Genomic DNA, 11,236 nt, shown 5'->3' with positions numbered 1-11,236 from the left:
TAAAATATTTGAAGTTCAAATATTTCTGGATTTTTTTTCATTCACATCCAAATTTTCATGCTCCAGGAATGTAGGGCAGTAAGTTTTGCCAAGAAACATGTCCAGGTAAAGTTGATTGTTCGTTTTTTTTTGAATTTTTGGAATCTCTCTTAAAAATTGTTCCTGGGATAACCATGACAAGTTATCCCGCATGCCATAAAGATGGCCGCCATAGCGCTATAAATTATTCCTAGGATAACCATCTGTAGGATAACTTTTCCCACCTGGAAAACTTGGGGTAAACCCGAGAGGTCCTGGGGCAAGAGGGATTTGAAGATGGCGTTAGAGCGATGGCGGTCGGGATCAAGGTTCACTAGGGTGGTTGTTGTGGGGGATATCATCCTACCTGGGATGTCCAAATCCCGAGCAACTCCTGCTCTTCGCTGTCCGCGGAACGTAGCACGGTTCCGGGCACTTCCTGACACGGTCAGGTTCATTGCGGCCGCTGGTCCAACTCCGGGACACTGGCCTTCGGTCTCGGCTGCGATTGACGACAGCCTCCTTCGTCGTACAACACCGGACTAAATGATGGCGCAATCCTGGCCACTTCGTCCTGAACCCCCCTGATCCGAGACCCGCCAACTTTCCTCTCTTTTCGCCCTCTTTCGCCACCCCCTGCTGATTTCTCGTACGATGTTTTCCACGACGACATCTGGTGGTGGCTAGCGGCAACAACGCACTGCGTGGGACTGGTCGTTCTGGGAGACGTCCAGGTAGCTTTCCGTCGACAACCACGAACATCTCTTGGCACTACATTTACACAAATACGCGACGAGTCACACCGATATCGAACACTACAGACACACTGGTTACAAATATCACTTCAATACCAAATCTTGTTATTTTATCAGAAACTGTTATTATTTTTGCCTTCCTCACTGAGGTAAGGCTATAATCCTGCTCTAAAAATGAACTTTGTATAAAAACGTCGTAGACCCACCTTCATGTATACATATCGACTCAGAATCGAAAACTGAACAAATGTCTGTGTGTATGTGTGTGTGTATGTATGTATGTGACCAACAAACTAGCTCATGTTTCTCGGCACTGGCTGAACCGATTTGACCCGAACCTGTTGCATTCGACTTGGTTTAGGGTCCCATAGATCGAGTTTTATACAGATTGAAGTTTCGATAAGTAGTTCAAAAGTTATGTATAAAAATGTGTTTTCACATATATCCGGATCTCACTTAACTGTATGTTAACTATGTCCGGGTCCATCATCCGACCCATCGTTGGTTAGGTTATCAAAAGACCTTTCCAACGAGTCCAAAACATTGAAGATCTGGCAACCCTGTCTCGAGATATGGCCGCTTAAGTGATATTGGTGTACTTTTTGGAAGCCGGATCTCACTTAAATGTATGTAAACTATGTCCGGATCCACCATCCGATCCATCGTTAGTTAGGTTATCAAAAAACCTTTCCAACGAGTCCAAAACATTGAAGATCTGGCAACCCTGTCTCGAGATATGGCAACTTAAGTGATATTGGTGTACTTTTTGGAAGCCGGATCTCACTTAAATGTATGTAAACTATGTCCGGATCCACCATCCGACCCATCGTTAGTTAGGTTATTGAAAGACCTTTCCAACGAGTCTAAAACATTGAAGATCTGGCAACCCTGTCTCGAGATATGGCCCCTTAAGTGATATTGGTGTACTTCTTGGAAGCCGGATCTCACTTAAATGTATGTAAACTATGTCCAGATCCACCATGCGACCCATCGTTGGTTAGGTTATCAAAAGACCTTTCCAACGAGTCCAAAACATTGAAGATCTGGCGACCCTGTCTCGAGATATGGCCCCTTAAGTGATATTGGTGTACTTCTTAGAAGCCGGATCTCACTTAAATGTATGTAAACTATGTCCGGATCCATAATCCGACCCATCGTTGGTTAGGTTATCGAAAGACCTTTCCAACGATTCCGAAACAATGAAGATCTGGCAACCCTGTCTTGAGATATGGCCGCTTAAGTGATATTGGTGTACTTCTTGGAAGCCGGATCTCACTTAAATGTATGTTAACTATGTCCGGATCCACCATCCGACCCATCGTTGGTTAGGTTATCAAAAGACCTTTCCAACGATTCCAAAACAATGAAGATCTGGCAACCCTGTCTCGAGATATGGCCGCTTAAGTGATATTGGTGTACTTCTTGAAAGCCGGATCTCACTTAAATGTATGAAAACTATGTCCGGATCCAGCATCCGAACCATCGTTGGTTAGGTTATCAAAAGACCCTTCTAACGAGTCCAAAACATTGAAAATCTGGTAACCCTGTCTTGAGATATGGTGTACTTTTTATTCCGGATCTAATGAAATTTGTGTACAGCCAGTGTTGGTAATGAGTGAGGAAGGCTCCAACCACATAGGTGGATTAAGTTAGTTTTTCTTCTTGAAGTTAAAGTTCAGGATAAAATAATAACAGTTTTGCCTTCCTCACTGAGGTAAGGCTATAATCCTGCTCTAAAAATGAACTTCGTATAAAAACGTCGTAGACCCACCTTCATGTGTACATATCGACTCAGAATCGAAAACTGAACAAATGTCTGTGTGTATGTGTGTGTGTATGTATGTATGTGACCAACAAACTAGCTCATGTTTCTCGGCACCGATTTGACGCGAACTTGTTGCATTCGACTTGGTTTAGGGTCCCATAGATCGAGTTTTATACAGATTGAAGTTTCGATAAGTAGTTCAAAAGTTATGTATAAAAATGTGTTTTCACATATATTTGGATCTCACTTAACTGTATGTAAACTATGTCCGGGTCCATCATCCGACCCATCGTTGATTAGGTTATCAAAAGACCTTTCCAACGAGTCCAAAACATTGAGGATCTGGCAACCCTGTCTCGAGATATGGCCACTTAAGTGATATTGATGTACTTTTTCGAAGCCGGATCTCACTTAAATGTATGTAAACTATGTCCGGATCCACCATTCGACCCATCGTTGGTTAGGTTATTAAAAGACCTTTCCAACGAGTCCAAAACATTGAAGATCTGGCAACCCTGTCTGGAGATATGGCCACTTAAGTGATATTGATGTACTTTTTTGAAGCCGGATCTCACTTAAATGTATGTAAACTATGTCCGGATCCATCATCCGACCCATCGTTGGTTAGGTTATCAAAAGACCTTTCTAACGAGTCCAAAACATTGAAGATCTGGCAACCCTGTCTCGAGATATGGTCACTTAAGTGATATTGATGTACTTTTTTGAAGCCGGATCTCACTTAAATGTATGTAAACTATGTCCGGATCCATCATCCGACCCATCGTTGGTAAGGTTATCAAAAGACCTTTCCAACGAGTCCAAAACATTGAAGATCTGACAACCCTGTCTCGAGATATGGTCACTTAAGTGATATTGATGTACTTTTTTGAAGCCGGATCTCACTTAAATGTATGTAAACTATGTCCGGGCCCATCATCCGACCCATTGTTGGTAAGATTATCAAAAGACCTTTCCAACGAGTCTAAAACATTTAAGATCTGGCAACCCTGTCTCGAGATATGGCCACTTAAGTGATATTGATGTACTTTTTCGAAGCCGGATCTCACTTAAATGTATGTAAACTATGTCCGGATCCACCATTCGACCCATCGTTGGTTAGGTTATTAAAAGACCTTTCTAACGAGTCCAAAACATTGAAGATCTGGCAACCCTGTCTCGAGATATGGCCACTTAAGTGATATTGATGTACTTTTTTGAAGCCGGATCTCACTTAAATGTATGTGTACTATGTCCGGATCCACCATCCGAACCATTGTTGGTTAGGTTATCAAAAGATCTTTCCAACGAGTGCAAAACATTGAAGATCTGGCAACCCTGTCTCGAGATATGGTCACTTAAGTGATATTGATGTACTTTTTTGAAGCCGGATCTCACTTAAATGTATGTAAACTATGTCCGGATCCATCATCCGACCCATCGTTGGTTAGGTTATCAAAAGACCTTTCTAACGAGTCCAAAACATTGAAGATCTGGCAACCCTGTCTCGAGATATGGCCACTTAAGTGATATTGATGTACTTTTTTGAAGCCGGATCTCACTTAAATGTATGTGTACTATGTCCGGATCCACCATCCGACCCATTGTTGGTTAGGTTATCAAAAGACCTTTCCAACGAGTGCAAAACATTGAAGATCTGGCAACCCTGTCTCGAGATATGGCCACTTAAGTGATATTGATGTACTTTTATGAAGCCGGATCTCACTTAAATGTATGTAAACTATGTCCGGATCCATCATCCGACCCATCGTTGGTAAGGTTATCAAAAGACCTTTCCAACGAGTCCAAAACATTGAAGATCTGACAACCCTGTCTCGAGATATGGTCACTTAAGTGATATTGATGTACTTTTTTGAAGCCGGATCTCACTTAAATGTATGTAAACTATGTCCGGGCCCATCATCCGACCCATCGTTGGTAAGATTATCAAAAGACCTTTCCAACGAGTCTAAAACATTTAAGATCTGGCAACCCTGTCTCGAGATATGGCCACTTAAGTGATATTGATGTACTTTTTCGAAGCCGGATCTCACTTAAATGTATGTAAACTATGTCCGGATCCATCATCCGACCCATCGTTGGTTAGGTTATTAAAAGACCTTTCTAACGAGTCCAAAACATTGAAGATCTGGCAACCCTGTCTCGAGATATGGCCACTTAAGTGATATTGATGTACTTTTTTGAAGCCGGATCTCACTTAAATGTATGTGTACTATGTCCGGATCCACCATTCGACCCATTGTTGGTTAGGTTATCAAAAGACCTTTCCAACGAGTGCAAAACATTGAAGATCTGGCAACCCTGTCTCGAGATATGGCCACTTAAGTGATATTGATGTACTTTTTTGAAGCCGGATCTCACTTAAATGTATGTAAACTATGTCCGGATCCATCATCCGACCCATCCTTGGTTAGGTTATCAAAAGACCTTTCCAACGAGTCCAAAACATTGAAGATCTGGCAACCCTGTCTCGAGATATGGTCACTTAAGTGATATTGATATACTTTTTTGAAGCCGGATCTCACTTAAATGTATGTAAACTATGTCCGGCTCCACTATCCGACCCGACGTTGGTTAGGTTATTAAAATACCTTTCCAACGAGTCTAAAACATTGAAGATCTGGCAACCCTGTCTCGAGATATCGCCACTTAAGTGATATCGATGTACTTTTTGGAAGCCGGATCTTAAAAAATAGATGAAACTTGTGTACAGCCATTGTTGTGAGGAAGGCTCCAACCACATAGGTGGATTAAGTTAGTTTTTGTTATTTAAACAGGATTTGTTATTGAAATATTATTAACTTTGTTATTACCGTCTGCCCGGGCTGGACATTCTTGTATGATCTCACAAACTCTAATAATTTTGCATGCTTGTTTATATTTTTGACGTTTTATGGTTGACCTTGAATAAACAAAAACTAATGCTCGCAGTGTAAACAATAACAAACATGTTTTGTTTGGCTGCCCATTATATGCATTGTCCCGAAGTTTGTTTAAATATGGCTGCCGGAGTCTCGAGTTATAATGAAAAAGGTTTACTCTAGTCGGACATGTACGTATGAACGCGTTCAAACGAAAATCCCTATGTCCAGTTGTCGCACTTGCAGCAATTTCCAAAGTGTGCCAAAACAGCACGATCAGATCGAAACTTCTTTCACATGAAGAGTGACCACAATGCACCGAGTTTTTATCGGTTTCTTCCAATGCTGTTAATCGTTGAAATCAACGGCGTTTATATCATCGATGTCGTTGATCGTTGATTTAAACGTAATCGTAATCGCAGCCATCGTTGATTTAATCGTCAACGTCAACGGAGTCGTTGATTTAAACGGCGTTGATCAACGCGTTGATTATCGATAATCAACGCGTTGATCAACGGCGTTCTTTCATAGTTTTCTAGAGTTTTATGAGGAAAGAACGATTTTTTCATAAATGTATTGATTGGGAAACATTCTTAAATAGAAGTGACATGGTTGTTCGGGGATCCGGGTGTACCAAGAGGACCGAAGTGACCGGATTTTAAACGTAATTTAAGCGTAGCTAATTGCTGGTCACTTACATCACCACTTTGGTTCCCAAGTCCAACCAGGATTTTTCTTATGTAAGTGACACCGAGGACAGACTATTGGGAACCGAGATATGGTCGGATTAACACCGGAATTATTGTTCCGGCGGGTTCAGTAAGAGTCTCGCGAGGCTTAATAACGACAGAATTTGTTTTTCTATGATAATTGACCGAACAACCATGTCACATCTATTTAAGAATGTTTCCCAATCAATACATTTATGAAAAAATCGTTCTTTCCTCATAAAACTCTAGAAAACTATAAAAGAACGCCGTTGATCAACGCGTTGATTATCGATAATCAACGCGTTGATCAACGCCGTTTAAATCAACGACTCCGTTGACGTTGACGATTAAATCAACGATGGCTGCGATTACGATTACGTTTAACTCAACGATCAACGACATCGATGACGTTGATTCAACGATTAACAGCATTGGATTCTTCAATATCTCAGGATTGAAATGAAATTTTGCCATTTATAAGCAATTTTTAAGGTTATTTTGTAACTTTTTCCTTCCCCTGCTTAATTTGTTCTCCCGTGTATCAGTAAACTCTAACACCGTTTGAATTAGTCAGCTGTTGAAAGGTACCCCATATCTCAGCTTAGGTTAATTACTGCACTGATGTTTTTTACCAAAACAATCCAATAAATGAAATGAAATCAAATTTTGGGTATCTGTGAAGGCAATTAGAGCTGCTTAAAATTGAGTTCTTAACTCAATTTTAATTAACCTAATAAAAACCATTGATCAATATAGGGAAGAGTGGGGAGACTTGATCCCCGGGGACACTTGATCCCAAGCCTGTATCTCGTCAGCATGTGGGTAAAACAATTAGCTCTGTTCTAGAAAGTTGTGCGAAATTAACTAAAACTCATTGTAGAAAACAAAGAAAAAAATTTAAAAATGTTTAGATTGAGTTACACACATTTTTCTAGAACGAGCTGCAAAAAACTTCCAAAAGATCTTTTTTTCTTTGTTTTGATATGTATAGAAAACACTAAAAAATTATTCAAAAATATTTTTATACATAAATTGTTTGATAAACTTATCAACTCCAAAACCCTTACGCATTTGATGTTAAATTTATCGTCATACTATTTTTACAATCAATTGTTTAAAAAAGTGCGTTTAGGGAGACTTGATCCCTGCATTTTTACAGTCACTGGAATCAGCCTCAAGATTAATTAATTGGGCTGGGTTTTCGTACATAGTTTCCTTTAGTATAGTTGTACATAACTTATTGCAGTTTGAACCATTTTTCAAAAGTTTTGTAAACAAAAATTTCCAGCTTTTGTAAACATGCTTAATTTTGGTCTAAAAAATAATATTTTTGGTTTTTAAATATTTTACATACTAAACTTGTTATATTTTGAACACAAACGTACAGGTTTTATGTGAAATTGCTGTAACTTATAGAAAATTAAAAGTTTGGATGAATAAGAAACATGTTGCTTAAGATTTCTTCAAAATGTTGAAAGGGGGATCAAGTCACCCCTAGCATTTTTAAAATGCCGGTTTAAAATATTTTTTTAAAACGCTTGGCATGATTCAAAGAGTTCATCTGATGAAATACCCTTATTAGCCAAACATAGATGAATGTTTAAGCTTTCAATTCAAGCAAAAAAGTTTATAGTTTTGTGAGAAATTTACTGAGTTATGTGCGGTACAAAAAAAGGGGATCAAGTCTCCCCACTCTCCCCTACGTTATGCAAGTCAACAGAACGGTTTTAGCTGAGTTTCAAAGTTGTAGCAAAGTTTCTGATCATCAATGAAAGATGAATTCCAAACGTCAATCAGTAAAATTTCTCACTTATTTAATTTGCTTCAATCACTGCCTCCAAGACTCCAAGCAATTTACCAGCAGAAGCACTACACTGAAATCAAAACGAACATTCTTGAAATTGTTTCCATTCTCTTGAGGAAGGTGCTCCGGCTCGGATCCCAACATCAGCGTTTATAAGACAAAACTTGACAGGGCCCTGTTCCGTTGCTGCATAATTGAGAAATGATAAAGCAATTAGTAACTTTCCACGACTTCTTTCATTCTGTTTGTTTGCATAATTGGCCCCCTGAAAATTCACTTCCTGTGCCTATCCGAAACGGTGCCCGGTGACCGGCATTGTAGGACAATTAAACGACAAATAATCCTTCCCCAAGCTCACCCCGTTTTCCCACCTTTTTTCCAAAGTAGCCCCATTATAGCGTTGCCTTTTCTTTCAACTTTCATCCGGGCGCACGCCCCGGTCGCGGTGCCGCTGCTCTTGCGGTGGTGGCCCCGCTTAAGCGGGCTCCTTTCACCTGACTTTGATAAATTATACTGCAGTGAAGAGATGAGTTATTTTCTGTAAGTGTCTAAGAAAAACTGTTTGCCTTTTGCTCACTTCACGGCGACGGCCATGTAATTGAAGCGGGCAAGAAGAAGCAAAAAAGAACACCCAGCGCCGGCAGGAAACGCCTGGAAAATGTGCACCACACTCGAGGGCAAGAATAAAGAACGGCCAGGGTCGTAACGGGGGTTGTTGCAATGCCAGCCTATTTATTATCAGTTTGATTTTTGGATGACTATATTTTATTCGTTTTAAAGGAGACGCAGGGTGCGTTCAAATTTTGGGTTTTCTCTGAGCATGATCTGAGGAACAGAGTTGCAATGTCCCATCACAGAGGGTTCGGAGTACCAAACTTTCTTAGCATGGTGCTCCCAACGAATACAACCAAATCTCGGTGCGTATGGTGGTGTGTCCCCACGCTTCTTCCTCCCCTGTCGATTCAGAATTGTGTTGTTGTTCGAACACTCAGTGCTCAAACTCAACCCAAATTACGAGTCATCTCTGCGATACGGCTTTACGCAGTAGGCCTGGCCGCTTTAACGCTTGTGATGTTTCAATGCATTCCGATGCAATGGCGCACTACAAATGTAAATAAATGACAAGAAATGCTAGGCGTCATCTAACCTAAGGCATTCTCCAGGATCCCTTCGAAAGATTGGCAGCGCTAGGATCTGATTAGATTAGATTAGATTAGAGCATGATCTGACGAACAGAGTTGGCAAAAAAAAATACAAAGGATTTGAATCACTAAGTGAAGCGTCCGACCGAATCGCTGGCTCCTTGTGGATCGTGGTAGCTCACGATAGGTTACGGCCTGACGATCTAAGCGAATTGAACGTTGATGAGCGAGTGGTGTCTGGTAATTGAAACGATAACAGGACCCTTGAATTACGATCTGAGAAAAATGCAAGCAAACTTCCAATAAAAGGTGAGGCTATGGAAGCTGTCATAAATCGATATGCACTATCACGGCTATATCTTTAGGCAGCTCTTGGCCTACTATGCCGCTTTTCGATTATCCAAACACAGCTAAAAAAGTAGTAATCCAGCTGCATGTAAAAGGCCTGGGTTTAAAATAAATATAGCATTATTTTATGCAATTTTATGTGATTTTACACCCTGAAATATGTAGCCCATCAGTATGAGAAACCTACTTGACCAAAATGTTATTACAAGCTGGGACATCGTACCCTCTTGGACCTGAGGGGTCCTGACAACGCCCCTGCTGGTTGGTCTTGGAGCCACGGCCGACAGGGGTGGGCACAGGGCCTCTTTTCTCGCGATGGCTAGATCAGCAAACAAGAGCTCGCAGTTCAAGGTCGGCTCGATTTCTCAGTAACCAAAGTAACAAGACACTAGATCACTCTTTAAACTACTTTTTATTCACTTACTGTGTGGATGTGTGTGTGTGGGGGGGGGGGGATCTTGCTGGGCTGGCGTTTACTGCTGCTCCTCGTCAGCGTCTTCACCCCGTGGACGACGCCAAGACTCGTCCTCAAGATTCAGCGTACTTCCGGGCCTCACGGTCGTCGTTGGCCATCGCGGAAGGGACGCCCGTTGCTCGCGCTGGAAACCTCGGCGATGCGCTCGTGCTCTGGGCCAAGCGTGCCCCCAGGTGCTTGTGCAGCTCATCTAGGTTCTTCAAACTTGTATCGTGTAGACAGCGTGGGGGGGGGGGTCGTTGACGCTCCCGCGGACCACGTGGTACAAATAACCTTCGAGTGCTGGTGTACAGGTGACTTGATGAGTCGGTGGGCTCCGGGGTCACTGGAGCGGCCACTAGACCACAGGTTGACCCTTGATGGTGTGGTCTGGTTCTGCGAGGCAGAACCACAAACCGCGTAACTTTCAGTTCACAATTACGGGTCCTGATTCGTAGTCGTGTCCACTTATTTTATACTCTTTTCAACCTCGCCCTACCAAGGCTGAGGTGGGCAAAACGTGCACTTGAAGATGCTTCTTTCTGATCGGCTTGGTGACCTTGTCGATCGCTGGTTGAAATGGAAGAGAACACTCAAGATCAAGGGCATCAGAGAAGACCCTCAATCTCTCCCAGATCATCGTTTATTCCTTTTTCCTCTTGACCAGTGTCCACTCTCTTTCTTTCGGCTAACCCTTTTTCCCATGCAGCATTTGAGACTTGAGTGTGTTAACAAACGGTTGGCTACGGTTTGCAGATACAGTGTGTGCATGATTTTACTCCCTGACCTTGCTCTGATTTTAATCTGTTTGTGTTGTATTATTTATTATTTTAATATTCACAATTAACATTAAGAAAAACGTGCAAAACACAAACATCCCTACACGACAATTTCCCTACTATTAAAATACATTTCCCTACTCCTACCGGTTCTTAAGTGAACAGGAAAGATGATCAATGGCAACGGTAACAATGTCAAGCTCATATATGCGTTTATCCTTTCAGCTTTTCATCGGTCTGATGGCCAAGTGGACTAAGGCGCCAGCCCTTACTGTTGGTGCTGGGTTTGAATTCCATCGGTTGCAACTTTTTTTTTTTTGTGTTTGCAAAAATTGTACATGGAGTGTGTAATATTAAGTGTTTATTTCGACGAAGGTGATGTGCACGCTTTTGCATGCGATTTCACCATCGAGTTTTTTTTTTGCTGTGAAGGTATGTATGGGACTTCGGATAATTGAATTCAAATATTAACATCAAATTGTATTTGGGGCACGAGTATTCTGGATTGATAATTGTATTTGCTGAGAGCTAATATTTTGATATTCTAACAACACTGAGGCATACTTAACCTCGACCATCAAA

This window comes from Culex quinquefasciatus, chromosome 3 (assembly GCF_015732765.1).
Source record: "Culex quinquefasciatus strain JHB chromosome 3, VPISU_Cqui_1.0_pri_paternal, whole genome shotgun sequence".
Taxonomy (NCBI): Eukaryota; Metazoa; Arthropoda; class Insecta; order Diptera; family Culicidae; genus Culex; species Culex quinquefasciatus.
This window is presented reverse-complemented; position numbering follows the sequence as displayed.